Source organism: Chiloscyllium plagiosum, unplaced genomic scaffold, assembly GCF_037043375.1.
Source record: "Chiloscyllium plagiosum isolate Xiang-an unplaced genomic scaffold, Cpla_swu_hap1 HiC_scaffold_25, whole genome shotgun sequence".
Classification (NCBI taxonomy): domain Eukaryota; kingdom Metazoa; phylum Chordata; class Chondrichthyes; order Orectolobiformes; family Hemiscylliidae; genus Chiloscyllium; species Chiloscyllium plagiosum.
In genome coordinates, this window is record NW_028270163.1 from 38,186,037 (window position 1) to 38,204,778 (window position 18,742).

At 40.7% G+C, this 18,742-nt stretch overlaps 1 long non-coding RNA gene across 1 annotated transcript in view; it reads left to right on the top strand.

Moving 5' to 3' along the window:
• Positions 1-998: 998 nt before the first annotated feature.
• The window catches only part of LOC122562169 (uncharacterized), a 125,989-nt gene continuing 108,245 nt past the window's right edge, over positions 999-18,742 (top strand). Inside the window, exons 1-2 of the long non-coding RNA XR_015761415.1 lie at positions 999-2,592; positions 15,958-16,079. This is a non-coding gene — a long non-coding RNA (uncharacterized LOC122562169). The remainder of the gene's footprint in view (positions 2,593-15,957; positions 16,080-18,742) is intronic.

Here is an 18,742-nt window from a genome sequence, read left to right on the forward strand (position 1 = left end):
TTATTGAGTTGATTCTCCTCTCTATAATTACCATTCAAAACTAATTACTCCATTTTTGGGTCACATGAGTCTGTTGATTTCTGCTCTGTATTTTTGTTAAAAAATGTTCCCCTGGCCATTTATTGAAATGTTATTGAACAAACTATTCACCAAATAGTTATCTGGTTACTTGGTGACCACTGACCTTTTACTGACAGCTTTGATTCCGTGGAATTTGTGAGGGAATGATGGACTGGATTTTGTGGAAAGTAGTGACACAAGGACCCTCGCCACTGACTGTGAGAGAGCTGCCAAGAAAATGTCAAGTCAGTGCTGTGCAGTGGGACAAAACCTAACAGTAATGCTTTTTACTGGGGATCCACGCCGTGAAACTGACGGGGTGTCAAACAGCTGACTCCATGATAGGATTTTTACACCAAATGGGAAACTACAAGCATTAAAATGGAATTACTTTTAAAAACAGAGCAAGTTAAGGCTTGGAGAAGCCTCTTGGGTATAAGGAGAAGGTATTGTATTTTTAAAAAATTCATTACATAGAAATCAGGGGCAGGAATAGGCCATTCGGCCCTTTGAATCTGCTCCAACATTCACTATAACCATGGGGGATACCTATCTCTATGCCAAATTACCGCTCTCTCCCAATACCACCCTCGCCTCCTCCCCACCCCACCCGATGCATTTTGAAGTCTAAAACAAAACTCTCTCTTTCTTGATTACATTCAGTGATTTGGACTCCACAAGTTTCTGTGATCAGTAAGCTGCAGTTTCACTATCCTTTGAGTGAAGAAATGTTCCTGAATAATCTATCCTGTATTCTAAGACTGACTCCCCTTGCTTCTAGACTCACAGACAGGAAAATTATTCTCACTGCATCTAGTCTGTCCAGCTTGTTAGAATTTTATATGTTTAGAAATAATCATTTTTAAAGTGATCTTAATAATTAACTATTCAATCATTTAACAGCTCTTTTTTTTCCTTCAGTTGCCAGTTCAAAGGCAAATCTACCACACAGCACCATTACCATCACCACAGGTAAGGTAAGGAGACAGGTCCTCAAAACACTAGCAGGCAAACACTATACTTACGGCATCAAACTGATCCATACCAGCCTTCCATCCAAATGGCCTCCCAAGGGATCGGAGTTGTTGTGGCGATATGCATGTTAAAGTCCAGAGGTATAAAGAGTGATGGTAGAGGCTCTGATTTTCATTCCAGCACATGCATAACCAGGTGTCTCTCTTGCTCTTTATCACCGTGCATGGGTTTGTCTGGAAGGATATACTACGTCATGCACACACCTTCCATGTCCATCAGTGTTGAAGTAGGACTTGAAACAGGAGCGTTTACTCTGAGCAGGGACATTACCCAATGCATCAAAAGACCTCTGTCGCAACACTTCATCATAATCAAGTTTGTTTTCTGCATCGGGTTTTTTGGTCTTTAGATTTTATAAACACCTTTGTTTGAAAGTCTACACATATCTGATATGACCAGGTATAGTTCTTTAAAGGGTTTCTAACAGTGATGTGATAGCAGGACAGTCAAACCTCTCACTGATTTCATTGATAGCTAGCCTATTAGGCAACGTTCAACCAGTCCATGTTTGCAAAATCCCAGAGTAAAGAAATCTACTGTTATATGTGACACCGTAATTCAGCAGCACTTGCTGAACAATCCGGAGTGTAATAATAACTACACCAATAAGCACTTTCATTTAATCAGTCAAATGAGAATGGTAGATGTATGGCCTTTGTTGGAGTGCTGTCAGACTGCAATCTCAGCGTTTCCCTATTGAGCTGCATATGCTTAACACCCTGAAGTTGCAGTCCATTTCAGAGGACTAGTGAGTGCTGTCGATGACTTGCCCACTTATATATGCAATGTATTTGGCATTTAATGCCCATCTATGAATTGGACGAGCCAGATTTACAGAAGAGTCTGCATCTCACTCGAAATCGGCTGCAATCAGAATTGTCACAAAACGGCAGCAGAAATTAAGTAGACAGTGCATCACTTAATTCATAGTTGTCTTAGCAGAAATCATCTGGTGTGTTTTTGCAGAGGCTTTGCAACAACTTTACAATACTCCTTCTTTAAATTGTGCACCATGTATTGTAACTTAGTGACTGGTTTAAATCAAATGTAGCAATGCAACATTCTCTGAGGTCCCCTTTTGTTGTATTTGGCACATTGTCTGCATAGTTTCCCTCAGATTGACTGGATTCATTGAACAGGAACAAACATTCTGCAAGCAAAGTCCAAATAAGGAAAACTGCTTCTGTATTTTCCACAGTCACTGAATGAGTTGAGTTGCACATTCATAGGAAATTACTAATTCAATTCATATGTTGTGCATCTGTTAAAGGGTCACAAAAATTAATAAAGCTATTACTAACTGTAGCATTTCTGCAGCAAAATGTGTGTGTATATGAGACTTCTCTTTCATTATGTGAGATAGAAATGCACTGGATTGATGTTCTGGCAAGTCAAGAACTTTTGCAATGTTCCGTACAAAATTTCTCAATTTCTGCTTTGCTTTCTGAAAAATAACTGAAAAGAAATCTGTTACTGAAGCTTCTCATTAGGACGAAGGTAAGAATACTAATTTTCAAACTATCGGAACAATTTCTACTTCAGGAGAAAGGATGGTGATTGGTTGGCAAGTCAACTATGATTGGTTGGGGCACTGCTATAGAGTAGCAATGAGAACTAAAGGTTCCCCAAATTCATGGATAGTTTAAGAAAGGTACAAGACTTGAAGATATTATTTTTGATTGCAGAGAATGGATGCCTGTGCATGACTATATGTTGTTTTTAGGAGTGTAGGTGAACTAAGTTTTGACTTTTGAGAATGTGGTGCTGGAAAATCACAGCCGGTTAGGCAGCATCTGAGGAGCAGGAGAACGACATTTTGGGCAATGAATCCTGATGAAGGGCTTTTGCCCGAAACAGCGATTTTCCTGCTCCTCGGATGCTGCCTGACCTGCTGTGCTTTTCTAGGACCACTCTAATCTAGACTCTGATCTCCAGCATCTGCAGTCCTCACTTTTGCTTAGAATTTCTTTTTAGACTGTTTGTGGAAAATAGCACTTGTGAAGCCACTATTCAGGAGCAGCATGGCACGCTTGCCTAACCTGTTGTTCAAACGTTTGAGATGCTTTGCCTTTCCAGGATAACAAGGTAGGCTGGGCCTTTTGGGTCTGAAAGTAGCACTCTTTGTCCCCTTTATGAATGGGCACAATACAAAGTGAACAATAATCTGACTATGAAAACCTTTGATGGAATCTGAGCCCACCACAGTTTAAAAGGAAACGCATAACTATTCAGATTATTCAAAAAGTAACAGTTTATAAAAAGTGAAGGTGGAAGTGGGATTAGGTGAAAACTTCTGTGAGAAAATAGCTTCCTTCAGTGTTTCGCAGGAAGCTAGCAACCAAATTAACTTGGTAAACAGAGCTATTTTCCTTCATTCTCCTAAATATGACGCCAGAAGAGAAAAACAGAATGCAATGGGTTAAACTGTGAACCTGGGCAACAGTGCATGTGCTCAAGACTGAGGTCACCTCACAAACCAGAACATGTTGTTTTAATTTGTATTTTGTTGAAGTTTTTCTTTACTAGAACACATGGTTGATTCCTTTGGGTATTCCTCGCTATGAGATCTGTTTTATATTTCACTTTCCAAATTAAAATTAGTAAAGCCATAGTGACTGCTGTATAAATGACCACACCTCAGCCTTGATAAAGCAAGCACCACAAGAAAACTCTGCTCGCAGTTAAACTGGTCTTGGTTATCACAGTTCACGAAGCTCAACCCTAGACTTATTCATATGTCAGTGTGACATATGGAGAGCTGCTGTGTGCATGTTTTTAAAAAAAACACAGAAAAAGGAAGCTACTCAGTGAGGGTAACCTAATTAAAATATAACATTTTCAGCTTCTTACAGTGAGACTTTGAGAAAACATTTGCAGTTAGATACAAAACTAAATTTGATTACATATGTGCAGTGTTTTACCACAGTCTGAATAGTTAACACTAGACTTATCCATTTTCTTTTACAGTTTCTATAGTTACTCTTCTTGCCATCTGTCCCCTACTCCTAACCTCCTTGCAAATTTCCCACCCTTCTCCTGAAGGAACATGGACATCAACAAAGGGTCTGGAACATGGCCAATATAGGGCACTCGTGTATAGATTCCTCAGCATAGCAACTGATACCTCAGTTAAGATTAATACTGCTGTGTAGGCTGACTGGCACCAGCACAGAGTCATAGAGTTATACAGGTGTACAGCATGGAAACAGACCCTTCAGTCCAACTCGTCCACGCCAACCATATATTCTAAATTAATCCAGTCCCATTTGCCAGCATTTGGTCCACATTCCTCTATACCCTTCCCATTCATATACCCATCCAGATGCCTTTTAAATGTTGTAATTGTACCAGTCTCCACCACTTCCTCTGGCAGCTCCTGCTGCATGAAAAAGTTGTCCCTTAGGTAACTTTTAAATCTTTCCCCTTTCACCTTAAACCCTCTAGTTTTGGACTCCTCTATCCTAAGAAAAAGGCCTTGGCTATTGACCCTACCCATGCTCCTGATGATGTTATAAACCTTAATAAGGTCACTACATCAGCCTCCGGTACTCTAAGGAAAACAGCCCCAGCCTATTCAGCCTCTCTCTATAGCTTAACCACCCCCCCCCCCACCAAAACCCCAACCCCAGCAAAATCCTTGTGAATCATTTCTGAACCCTTTCAAGTTTCACAACATCTTTCCTACAGCAGGGCGACCAAATTTAAACACAGTATTCCAAAGGTGGCCTAATCAATGTCCTGCAAATGACCTGCCAACTTCTATACTCAATGCACTAACCAATAAAGGCAAGAGTACCAAAAGTCTTCTTCACTATTGTCTGTGACTTCACTTTCAAGGAAGTATGAACCTGCAGCCCAAGGTCTCTTTGTTTGGCAAGCCTCTGTTCCTTGCTGTAACGAAGACACTGATGCTTTCCAGGGTATGTTTTCCCCGGTATCTTGTCGAAGGTATCCATTCTTTACTCGTTGAGTCTCAGTTACCTATGCAGCTCTTGAAAACATTAAACCAAGCCTGGCACTGTCCTCACCATTCCCATTATCCACACACTGTCCAGCATGTACCACAAGAGAAAAATCATCAGAAACCAGGAAGATTGACATTCACTAAATTTGGACACAAGGCACTTAAAGAAATCATAGCCAATTCAAAACTGAAAATACAATTCAAGAGCATTCATGACGTGCCTGTGTGTAATATGCTAATTATAGTAAGAACCCTTTCTTTGGACACTGCTGATGAAACCTAATGGAACAACATTCCAATAAACACCAGGTTTATATTGTACAAGAGCCAATGAAGCCGAATTACAACATATCAATCTCAAATATAGTTGACAACAAACACAATCTGAACTTGCTGCATTCACTAAAATCAGTCACCACAAAGCCATGGTCTTAAAACTAACTCTTTATATGACAGCAGACCTTAATGAACATCGCATGTTTACTTTCTGGTTACCCTTGGCTTGCACAGTAAAATCCAACAGACTAATTCCATGCAAACTAAAGGGCTTAGATAACAACTTGGAAAATGTGTCTGATCCATTTTCCCAGAAAGTTGAATGGAACCAAAATAATTCCAAAAAGATTGTGAAGTTGCTGTGATGCTGAGACAGGTGGACAGGTTTGCAGATCAACAGTACATGCAGTTGCTTTAGAGTCACTGGAGAAATGAAACAAGATTACAATGTGGGATGTTTTTTATTTTATCCTCATCTATGGTGGCTGCAGTCTCAAAACATGTTTCAGTAACATTTGCAATTGAGCAATCAATTGCTTTTCAATTGCCAGTACCTAATAGGAATTTTAGCAACTCCCAGGCCTGGTTTAATCATCATTCACTGTTAGCCTAAAGTCAGTGCCTGCTGCTTGTTACTTTGCTCTTGGTTCTTACAGTGCAGTGGTGTAAAGGGCACATGTAAATGCCATGTAAATTGATATGACTTGGCTTACCCTGTGTCATCTAATCTGCTGCATCGAATGTTGCATTGCAAGAGGAAGAATATTCACTGTGACAGTATGCTGAGTCAAGAATCCATTCACCTGAATTAATTGCGGTGTTGTTTACATGTCATTCTTTTGTTAGTCAAAAAGATTGTTTTAAATATTTCAGCATGCTTAAAAATATAACTTTGTGGTTCATTCAAAATGACAGCATCCCAATGGGTTTGAGAATCCAGAGATTTGGAGAAGAGTAGGAAGAGATACGAGATTCCAATTAAAATGAAAGTTTAAAATTATCAGCTTGTAGCACAGGAAACAATGGTGTGGAATTTCCTGTTTACGTGGGCTCAGAGACATTAATCAAAGCAAGATGCAAATACCCAGTGTATAAATCAAAGAAGCTTTTGTGCAGGACTTTATACATAGTTCATAATTATATACATATTTGCTTTCTGGTTACCCTTGGCTTGCACAGTAAGATCCAACAGTACTAAATCCATACATAGTTACTTACATACATGTAACATATATACATATAATTATGCTCCTTCAAAATTTCCACACTCTTTTGTGCTGGGATCATCATAAAGATTTGTTCATAAGATAAAGTGCTGTATACTCAAATTTCCTCCACATGCCCTGGTTCAAAGCAGGTATCAAGTGAACAGCAAAACTTTAAGGCATGTGAGAAACCGAATCAGGTTCCTTGTTTCACTGAGCATTTTCGCATCCAGTTATCCTCAATGAGATGCTGTCTAATTTGTTTCTTCAATTACATTATTGTGGCAGTATTAAAATTGGAAAATGTTTCACGGTTGCAAGTAGTGAAACGTGCTGGAATTTCCCCTCGGGATTAAATTTATAATCTGGGCACAAATTGTGCTCAAAATTATTTTTATTTCCCAATATGCTTTAAATTTCATTCAAACTAACTTGCAAAATCATAAATGAAATGCTTCATGAATCAAAGAGGCAATGTTTTAGGTTAAAACAATATAACTTTCTTTCTTGAGTTAAAAACATTATTTTATTTCTTTAAGAGTGGTAACCTGATGCAATTTTATTAACACAGCTCTATGTAGGTGGGCCTATTGCAAAATATTGCAATATGTAAGAATTTATAATGATATTGTAATCCATCTTTGAGTATCCTGATTTTAAATAACTGAATATGGCATTGAATACAGTAGCATTTACTGGTTTCTTTAATGCACATTAGCCAATTTCTTTTTTTTTAAATAAATCCCACCTATTTTATTATTATTCACTGTGGGGCCCACAGTAGAAATCAAGCCTCACTATTCACAAAGTCATCACGAAATTTAAGGATATTAAAAAAGCACATGTTCCAGATTCAGGCTATCAGAAAACACAGACCAGGTTTCTGTATGTAACAATGACTATTCATCAGAGATAAATAGATTCTAATTACAGATAAACATTGCAAGTCATTGGCATATAACTCTCTGAACTAAAACTCTTATCTCCCAACAAACTCCACTCTAAACAGACATAAGAACAAAATTAGACAGAGAAAAATGCATGGATATTACGATGGAGGAGAGGACTGGGAAAGCAATTCAATGATTCCTATTCACAGGATCCACTGCAGTGTTCATTTTGGCTTGTTAGGTGATGCTGCTCCTTGATGCCCCTTCTGCAGATACTTTCACTCACTTATAGAAGGTACAGGGTGGCTGTTTCACACATATAAGGTCTCTGATTTAGCGGTTAAAAGCCACAGCTTACAGCAACTGGCTTTCTTCAGGCTTAAGGTGGCCCTTACAGCAGAGCAAAAATAGTTGCTTCTCCTCAAGAGGTCCAAACTCTCTTCCCAAAACATTCACAGTAATAAGATGTTCAGCTGCCTGGGAGCCAATCACATAGTTGTCGGCAGGCAGCAGGCCTTTTTCATCGACAACTGGCTACTAATCCAGAGACCAATCAGCTACTTGTTGCCAGCGAAACCTCCATTCGTCATGCTATTTGGTTCTAGCTCATCTCAGATTGTTTCCACATTTGTTTGAACATGCAGCTACGTCAACTGTGCTTACACTGAATGTCAGGTTACTGACTTTTAAAAGCTACAGCAATTCATCAAAAATCCTTAGTTTTAAAACAGTCCTTTTCCCATTTCAATCCACAAAAATATGTAGAAATTAAAAGATTCCGTCTTTACATCAGAAAAGAACAACTTGATTTTAAAAACAATCTAAAAGGGCCACAAATAGTATAATTAATGAAAATTCCGTGACGGCTATTAATTCAATAGTACATAGTGGGGACACCACGTTCGCAGCAGGCTGTTTCTTCAAACTAGGGTAAAAAATCACTGAAACTTGCCTGGCACTGGGTGTAATGTGCATTTGAAACTCCTAGACCTTTTGCACTACTTTAGCTGAATTTGGGCAAATTATAATGAATTAACCAGTTTAATCTACCCACTCTGCCTCTTGTGCATGAAAGAGAATCAAAAACATTAAATGTTTAATTTGCAGGCATAAAAATTGAACATACAGCGTGAATGTAGTGCTTTCCTTGGGTCCCAATTATTTGTGTTCAACTTTATGTGTAGGCATATCTTAATGCAATTGACAGGAAATATGATTGTAACTAGGCGTTGGCAAAATAGATGTACAAATGGGCATAATCGACTCACAAAGCTTAACCACAGGAAATTGCATCTTGTCAGTTACATTATTACATACTCCTATAAATAAACTGTAAAATAATGCTTTGCCTTTAATGACAGTGTTCCTTTCATGATACATAGATTTAAGAATTTTGATGACTCTGTGTAGTTCAGTTCCCATCCCTCCTATGTCACAACATTACGGCGTGATAGTGTCATCAGCAACTATCAGTTTACGATAATATGAAAGTACAGTAAATGTCCTTTGAGAATATGAACACTGAGCCAAGAATGCTTACATATAAGGGTGAGATTGCAATCTACAGGTAGGGAATGGCAGAGTCAATTTTGTATTACATGATCAGATATCTCAAAGTTAAGCTGTCAGCATTCTCCACCTTTAGTTGTGTTCCGTACTTTGCAAATTGCTGTCATAAAATGGTATTGCACAGTACTCAGACGTACCTGTTCCTTTCAGCATACAGGGTTCCAGGGAACATATTTTTATGAATTGCTGCAATGCTATGATTAGAGACCAGTTCAAAATGGGGATTAACTGTAAGTCTCAGCAGCAAATCCTGCCAAACTAAGCCACATAGGACAGTAATGCAGTCTTCTCTCTCCCTCATGACGCATGACAGAATGCTCACATTTAAGTGAGCATCTCTACCCTGCTCACTTAAATGTGCAAGTTTGTAAGATTAAGGCACACACCAGCCTGACTTGGAACAACATCGTTCTTCCTTCACTCGTGATGGATCAAAATCCTGGAAGTCACTTGCTAATAGCACTGTAGGTGTGCCTACAGCACATGATTACAACGCCTTCTCAAAGGATGATGGGCCATAATTTATCAAAATCATCCGCCCAAGCCTTTGGATTATGAGTCCAGTGAATTAACCACTATCCTCAAAAAGCTCAAGCAAGACACTTTTGAGTGGCTATTTTTTATTATTCGCCCTGGATTGTGAGCAGAAATGTGTACTGTTCACTGAATTTTTCTGGCTGCTTATAAAACACTACAATGAAGTTAGAATAAAAGCTAATAATTTTATGGCTGGGTGTGTAGTCCTGAATTTAATTATGTGGATGCTTTAATAGATTTCACTGCAGCTGGGATCAATTGGCCAAAACAAGTGTCAGAATACACGAGAAAGTGGAAAACACCAAAAAACACAGCCAGGCTTAGTTTCCCCAAGCTGAGTTTAGCAAAACAAAACTATTTTGGCACAGATCAGTGATCACAACACCAACAAATTAGTTTCACTTCCATTCCAATGAAACATGAAGCAACCTGTGTTCCAATCCGAGGCAAATAAATATTCCATTCAAAATCTGGTCAATGTTATGAAATTTTCCCTTAATGTTTGTTATCCTTCTGCACCTCAACCATCCCAATAAAAAATAAATGCAAGGCACTCATGAGGCAGCTTCCTGTTTTTATTTAAATGTTCTCTCCTTTCAAGGCCCTGCATGCAGAGTTTGCTTTCACAAACTCTAGCAGCTCTCTAAGTCTCGTCCAAGTGCTGTGAATTGTGAGCCAAGGCATTAAGTTTTGGCCAGCTAGCCAATTCTAGATGGCATCACAGCCAAACCTGACACTACTTACACAGAAATGGCCACATGCAGACACTTTCCAAAGGAATCACTGGCCACTGAGAATAACTAGAGAAAGGCAGCAGTTGCCCTGCCAAGATTAGAACACACCCATGGGTTGAGTCTGGTACCATAATAACTCTACACACTATTAGGGAAACCAAATAAATACAATTTTATCCAAAGAAATTTTGAGGACAGGCCGGTAACAAGACCTGAATGAGCTGCCAGAGGAAGTGGTGGAGCTGGTACAATTGCTACATTTAAGAGGCATTTGGATGGGTATATAAATAGGAAGAGTTTGGAGGGATATGGGCCAGGTGCTGGCAGGTGGGACTAGATTGGGTTGGGATATCTGGTCAGCATGGATGAGTTGGACCGAAGGGTCTGTTTCCATGCTGTACATCTCTATGACTCTATGGCTCTAATTGTCTGCTATTCCTTCACCACTGATGGCAAAATCTGGGCAATTACATCGAGGCAAAGTTGATTGTCAATGTGTACACAGCAGGATTGAACAAACAGCAATTGGAAAAAATGACCAATAAATGTTTATTTTGGCAACATATTCTGAGGGACATGTGTTGAGTTGGGCAACAGCTAGAGTGTAATAAATGCTGGCTCAGCCAGTGATGTCTACATGTCATTAAAAAATAAACAAATAAAAGGGTTAGTGAGACAAAAACATTTAATCAAGTCCTCTATAGCATTTATGATAGCTTATGAGAGGAAATGAATAACACAGCCTGCACAGTGTGATGAGTCAAAAGGCATGCTTCCTGACAACAGCAACAACTTATGTGAATATACTGCAAAAAGAGAAAAACGTTTTTGTGGAGCAGTGAGAGTGTCCCTACATCTGAGCCAGGAGACCAAGGTTCCAATCCCACTACTCCAGAGATGTGAATAACAACCCAGAATAGGATTATGTAGAACATATCCAATAAACTGTCCCAAGGCTTTTCACTAATTCCTATAAAGCAAAATTTGACACTGAGCCACACAAAGCAAACTTCAGACAGTTTGGGTCGAGAAAGGGGATTCCAGCGTATAGGACACAACACCAATGGTGAAGTGATAAAAATCAATGCCATGCAAGAGACCAGATTTAAAGGAGGGCAGAGTGTTAAAATTCTGTGATTTAATTGATTACCCCTTTTGGTTTGAAGTTGGCAAGATTTTATTCAGCTCAGTTTGATCTGACATAAAAATTACAGTCTCTCCTCAATATGTCTTAGCCTTTGTCCAGTCTATTTCAGTCACTGGATTAGCATTAGAGCTCTGTGTTCTTGTCAAGGGTGCACTTATTAACAAACATGCTGTTGTGAAGCCTGAAAGGTTGCTTCTTCCAAAGACCTTTCTAATTATTGTCCTGAAGGCGATATTTTAAACCACAGGGTACTGATTTTTATTCATTGTTTTTGAAATGTTATTATCAACAGCATCATGATGTATATTTCTGCTTCTGTGTAATAATTATTCTGTTTTCTAATTTGTTGGCTAGTTTTAGCTGTGCTGCATTGTCTATTAGTGTAATCTTTACCTGCTTTAAGGTGGGCATAATGGGCAACCTACATAGTCTTCAATTGTCAAACCATGGGCAAAGTCCTATGGTACACTAAGCCTGCACATCTATTGGTTTTGCTTAGTCAAATTTTGGGAAAATGCCCAAGTTGTATCCTTTCCAAATAAGGAGGTAGTCGGCCCTACATTTGCAGAAACCAATTTATAGCTTTTAAAAATTCTGCTTTTTCCTGTGCAGGTTCTCCTGTCACATTTCATTTACTAGTCAGGAGCTGGTGCCAATCTTGGTCGTTGGGATGGTCAATTCTACTCACCCTCCAAATTTTAGGAAAAAAAACAACACTTGTCCATCAAATTACAAATGTTTTGCTAATTTTAATTCTGGCAGGCAACACCAAAGTCATAGTTGTGTTGTAATTTTCCATCATGGCTTCTTGGAATGTATACTCACTCTCTCACAGCCCTCATTTCTGTTGGCACCAAGTCAAGTCAAGCTCCCAAACAGTGTCATTTTTAATATGAAGAAAAAGAAAGAAACTGCCATGTAATTCAGCTTAAACATTCCAAAGTCAAATGCATATGTGGCGGAGGAAGCTCTCTTTGATTTGTTTAAGTATAGAATGATTTTGTCATTTGAAATGGAAAGGCAAATAAAAACAGAAACAAGTTAGCCCCTGAAGCTTATAAACCAGGACTTAACACAGTTAGTGCAGTAAACTGTGATTGGAATTGTAGCTGTTTGAGAAAACTAATTAGCTTTGTCTAAATAATACCACCCTGCAGAAATTGCAGCCTCCAGTCTCAGTGGTTGACCCCACGGCAATATTCATTATGAAAACATCAAACAGATTTGGTCTGATTTTGTGTCAGTTTTATATTTCACAGAAGTTGAGCTGAAGGGTTAATAATAGTTAGTGATCTAAGCCAACTTCTTGCTCTTCCTTTCCCAATCAACTGTAGAGAAATATGCTGTGCATTCTGAAAAATATATAACCTCTGACCTCTTCCTCATTTCTTACCATATGATTCTATTCTGAAGGCTAATGACTCACTTCACCGCGGATAATCAATGCTTTCTTTTGATTGGATGAAAACCATGCATCCCCTTATATGGAGAAGGTTTTGTTGCCTAGCTGTGTCCTTGGTGCTCCAGGTAGTAGGAGGAGATACAAATAATTTAAAGCAGAATGGCAGTTTTACAGGATTTCTTATCTGCTGTTACTCACCCAATTCAAAGTACCTATGACATTGTTTTAAAGCCAGGTTTGTTCACTCATGTTCTATTCCTTCCAACTTTTACACACTTTCAGCCAGTGTGATTCCACAAGTAACAATCACCTTTTCAATACCTTGCCCAGGTGGCCATTATTCGCATTTGAGCCTCAGTAGCTATTTGACGATGGTGTGCATCACAGAGACATCTGTAGGGTCTAAACATGCTCTTTCAGTTAGGATTGGGGTCATCACAGCATAGTACACAGCTATGAGATTTTTGTTCATGTTTCTTCCCTTCAACTCGGAGTTGTTGGAGTTAAGAGTTGCATTTTGGTAGGGCAAATCAGATCAGGACTTATGCACTTAATTGTAGGGTCTTGGGGAGTGTTGCAGAACAAAGAGACCTTGGAGTGCAGGTTCACAATTCCTTTAAGGTGGAGTTTGCAAGTAGACAGGGTAGTGAAGAAGGTGTTTGAAGTTTGGTATGCTTGCCTTTATTGGTCAGTGCATTGAGTATAGGAGTTGGGATGTCATGTAGTGACTGCACAGGACATTGGATAAGCCACTTTTGGAATACTGCATTCAATTCTGGTCTCCCTGCTATAGGAAAGATGGCATTAAATTTGAAAGCGTTCAGAAAAGATTGACAAGGATGTTGCTGGAGTTGAAGGGTTTGAGATATAGGGAGAGGCTGAATGGACCGGGGCTATTTTCCCTGGAATGTTGGATGCTGATGGGGTGACCTTAAGGAGGATAATAAAATCATGAGAGGCATTGATAGAGTAAATTGCCAAGGTCTTTTTCCCAGGGTAAGGGAGTCCAAAACTAGAGGGCATAGGTTTAAGGTGAGAGGTGAAAGATTTAAAAGGGGCCTAAGGGGCAACTTTTTCACACAGGAGGATGGTGTGTGTATGGAATGAGCTGCCGGGGGAAGTGGTGAAACCTGGTACAATTACAACATTTAAAACGTATCTGGATGGGTATATGAAGAGGAAAGGTTTAAGAGGGATATGGGCCAAGTGCTGGCAAATTGGACTAGATTAGGTTAGGATATCCAATCAGTATGGACGAGTAGGACCAAAGGGTCTGTTTCTGTGCTGTATAACTCCAGGTCTCTAAAACTCTAATTGTCGTGTTTTATGCCAACTTGACTGAAATTAGTTCACTCAGGATAGATCAGCAATCAAAGCCTCAAACTTCTTGATTGGTGCAGCTCACTTACTCAGTGATAAATCCAGCTGAGCTGAGAGTGGGATCTTTTTAAAAGGAGATTTCATTATTGAACCGAACACTTAATACAGAAAAGGTTTTCAAATTCCACCGTAGAATTTCCCAGTGTGTTCTAAATTCTTCTTTACCTTATTATTGAGACCATCCACACTGATCAGATGCCACATTTGAAGATGTCAAAAGTTTCAAACTAAAACAATGTAAAATAAAGACAGTCACATCATGCAAAAATCATGTTAATTTCCATCATTCATTCAAGTTTAACATGGTTCGATAAATCTGAAAACTCCCTTTACTAACTGCAGTTAACCGACAATTGATTTGAAAATCTATTTAGACCTGTTCCCCCACAGGAAGTACCTGAACAGTGGATTTAAAGTGACAGGCCAAGTGAGCATATAAACATTTCAGTGTGCCTCAGCTGTGGGATTTCAGATCAAAATTGGAGGAATAATGGGGCCCATTGCACTTCTCACGTCCTAGCTCAGAACATTAAAAAGTAATTTTAACAAAATAATTTCATGGTGGTTTCTCTGCCTAGAAATTTACAGTTGCCTGAGAATTGACAAACATTCCTTATCAACAGTGATTAATCTTCAACTGACTTTACAGCACATCAACAATACAACAAAGTCTGCAACAAATCTGCTAGTGATTTCTCAAGTGGTCAAGGGGATAATATTATTGACAACATGACCATTTAAACTTCATAATATGCACTCCTCATCAACCATGTGCAGAATAGTGTGTGGCAGCATTACTTTTAAAAGACATTTTGCAATGTTCAAGAATGGCTTTATGACTTTCGTAGTTCCAGGTTCAAAGTCCAATGTGTGCATGCCTCTCGGTGAAAAGTTCAGCTTTACTTTTGATAATGTTTTACAGTGACTGGCATTCTGTGTGAGGTAATAAGTCTACAAATATCAACTGAGACCTTTCCAACCTTAAAGGGGCTGTGTGCCAGCACATTAGGTATTCCAAAGTTTTTTTACAAAACTGCTGGAGAAACTCAGCAGGTCTGGCAGTATTTGTGGAGAGAGATTTCCAGTCCAGTATAACTTCTGCAGAACACCTTGTCTCACTTGAAATTCTCATGGGTGCAATTGGTAATAAGGCTGCATTTGAATTCTGAAATATTCAGTTGTTGGAGAGTTTCTCTGCACAGTACAAATGACTCTCTTTGCTCCTTTGAATAAACTCGTATCACTTCCCATATAAATATGAGTGCATAATTTGAAGATAGGTAGATAAGGAATTACTCACTCGGGTGGGCAGCACAGTGGCACAGTGGTTAGCACTGCTGCCTCACAATGCCAGAGACCTAGGTTCAATTCCTGCCTCAGGCAACTGACTGTGTGCAGTTTGCACATTCTCCCTGTGTCTGCGTGCTCTGGTTTCCTCCCACAGTCCAAAAATGTGCAGGTTAGGTGAATTGGCCATGCTAAATTGCCTGTAGTGTTAGGTGAAGTGGTAAATGTAGGGGAAATCGGTCTGGGTGGGTCAGTGTGGACTTGTTGGGCTGAAGGGCCTGTTTCCACACTGTAGGGAATCTAATATACTATTGTAGTATTTAGCTAATGACCATACTATAATGATTCTCCAGATTTATTAAACATTTTCCAGTGCGAGCAGCAGCGAAGGTAAGACCGTTTGGTTTTAAAAGTACTTACCGGTAGCGGGCAGCGGTGTTTTTTTTTCTCTCTTTCACTCTCTCTTCACAGAAAGAGCGGGAGCACCAGGGGGAAGTGACGACGACCAGAGGGGCAGCCAGGAAGGAAAGCGGTGAGTATTTATACTCACCCTTCGAAGCTGTCGGTCATTTCCAGTGCGAGCAGCAGCGAAGGTAAGACCGTTTGGTTTTAAAAGTACTTACCGGTAGCGGGCAGCGGTGTTTTTTTTTCTCTTTCACTCTCGCTTCACAGAAAGAGCGGGAGCACCAGGGGGAAGTGACGACGACCAGAGGGGCAGCCGAGACCCGGAAGCAGTTAGTGTAAGCTTACCTGGGTAGGTTTTTTCCCCCTTTAAAAGCGCGAAGGAGAGGAACCCGAGGCACTACACGGGTAGTGCCTCCCACCCGCCCTCCTCCTCTAACCTAATAATAACATCTGTTGTGGTAAGTAGGTAAGTGCTGAATTTTGCTTGTTGTATTCTTTAGACCCAGTTTTTTTTTAAATAAAAGTTAGCTTTAGAGGGATGGCAGTGAAGGCAGTGCAATGTTCCTCCTGCAACATGTATGAGGTGAGGGATGCCATCGACATCCCTGCCGATTACACTTGCAGGAAGTGCACCCATCTCCAGCTCCTCCAAGACCGCGTTAGGGAACTGGAGCTGGAGTTGGATGAACTTAGGATCATTCGGGAGGCAGAGGGGGTCATAGATCAGAGTTATAGGGAAGTAGTAACTCCAAAGATGGCAGATAGATGGGTGACAGTGAGGGGGACTGGGAGGAAGCAGCCAGTGCAGGGACCCCCTGTGGCCGTTCCCTCAAGAACAAGTATACCGTTTTGGATACTTGTGGGGGGGATGACTTACCAGGGGTAAGTAACGGGGCTCAGGTCTCTGGCACGGAGCCTGTCCCCGTTACTCAGAAGGGAAGGGTGAAGAAGAGCAGAGCAGTAGTAATTGGGGACTCGATAGTTCGGGGCACAGATAGGCGGTTTTGTGGGAACGAGAGAGACTCACGTTTGGTATGTTGCCTCCCAGGTGCAAGGGTACGTGATGTCTCTGATCGTGTTTTCCGGGTCCTGGAGGGGGAGGGGGAGCAGCCCGAAGTCGTGGTCCATATTGGCACCAACGACATAGGTAGGAGGAGTGCCGAGGATGTCAGACAGGCTTTCAGGGAGCTAGGTTGGAAGCTCAGAGTTAGAACGAACAGAGTTGTTGTCTCTGGTTTGTTACCCGTGCCACGTGATAGAGATTCGAGGAATAGGGAAAGAGAACACTTAAATGCGTGGCTACAGGGATGGTGCAGGAGGGAGGGATTCCGGTTTTTGGATAACTGGGGTTCTTTCTGGGGACGGTGGGACCTCTATAAACAGGATGGTCTACACCTGAACCTGAGGGGCACCAGTATCCTTGGGGGGAGGTTTGCTAGTGCTCTTGGGGGGGGTTTAAACTAACTCTGCAGGGGCATGGGAACCCAGATTGTAGCTTCAGGGTGCAGGGCCTGGAGTGTAGGGAGGTTAGGAACATGGCCTCAATTTCCAAGGAGGGTGCCTGTAAACAGGAAAGTGGTTTGAAGTGTGTATACTTCAATGCAAGAAGTATACGAAATAAGGTAGGTGAACTTGCAGCGTGGGTTGGTACCTGGGACTTCGATGTTGTGGCTATTACGGAGACATGGCTAGAACAGGGACAGGATTGGCTGTTGCAGGTTCCAGGATTTAAATGTTTTAGTAGGGTCAGAGGTGGGGGTAAAAGAGGGGGAGGTGTGGCATTGCTTGTCAAAGATAGTATTACAGTGGTGGAAAGGACGATGGATGAGGACTTGCCATCTGAGGTAGTTTGGGCTGAGGTTAGGAATAGGAAAGGTGAGGTCACCCTGTTAGGAGTCTTTTACAGGCCTCCTAATAGTCCTAGAATCATTGAAGAAAGGATAGGGAAGGTGATTCAGGAGATGAGTGACAGTAATAGGGTGGTTGTTATGGGGGACTTTAACTTTCCTGATATTGATTGGGAAAGCTATAGCTCAAGTTCGTTAGATGGGTCAGTGTTTGTTCAACGTGTGCAGGAGAGTTTCCTGACACAATATGTAGACAGGCCAACAAGAGGTGAGGCCATACTGGATTTGGTTCTGGGTAACGAACCAGGCCAGGTGTTAGAATTAGAGGTAGGTGAGCACTTTGGGGATAGTGACCATAATTCGGTGATTTTTACTCTCGTGATGGAGAGGGATAAGTGTGTACTACAGGGCAAGAGTTATAGCTGGGGTCAGGGAAATTATGATGCGGTGAGGCATGACTTAGGATGTGTGGCTTGGAAAAGTAGACTCCAAGGCAAGAGTGTAAATGATATGTGGAGCTTGTTCAAGGAGCAACTATTGAGTGTCCTTGATAATTATGTACCTGTCAGGCAGGGAGGAAAGGGTCGTGCGAGGGAGCCGTGGTTTAATAAGGAATTGGAATCCCTTGTTAAATGGAAGAGGGTGGCCTATCTCAAGATGAGACGTGAAGGTTCAATTGTGGCGATTGAGAGGTATAGGGTAGCCAGGAAGGACCTGAAGAGAGAGCTAAGAGCAGCAAGGAGGGGACATGAAAGGTCCTTAGTCGGTAGGATTAGGGAAAACCCTAAGGCTTTCTATAGGTATGTTAGCAATAAAAGAATGACTAGGGTAGGAATAGGTCCAGTCAAGGATAGTAGTGGGAAGTTGCGTGTGGAGGCGGAAGAGATTGGGGAGACACTGAATGAATACTTTTCGTCAGTATTTACTCAGGAACAGGGCATTGTCGTCGATGTGAATACTGAGTCACAAATAAGTAGAATGGATGGCTTTGAGGTATGTAGAGA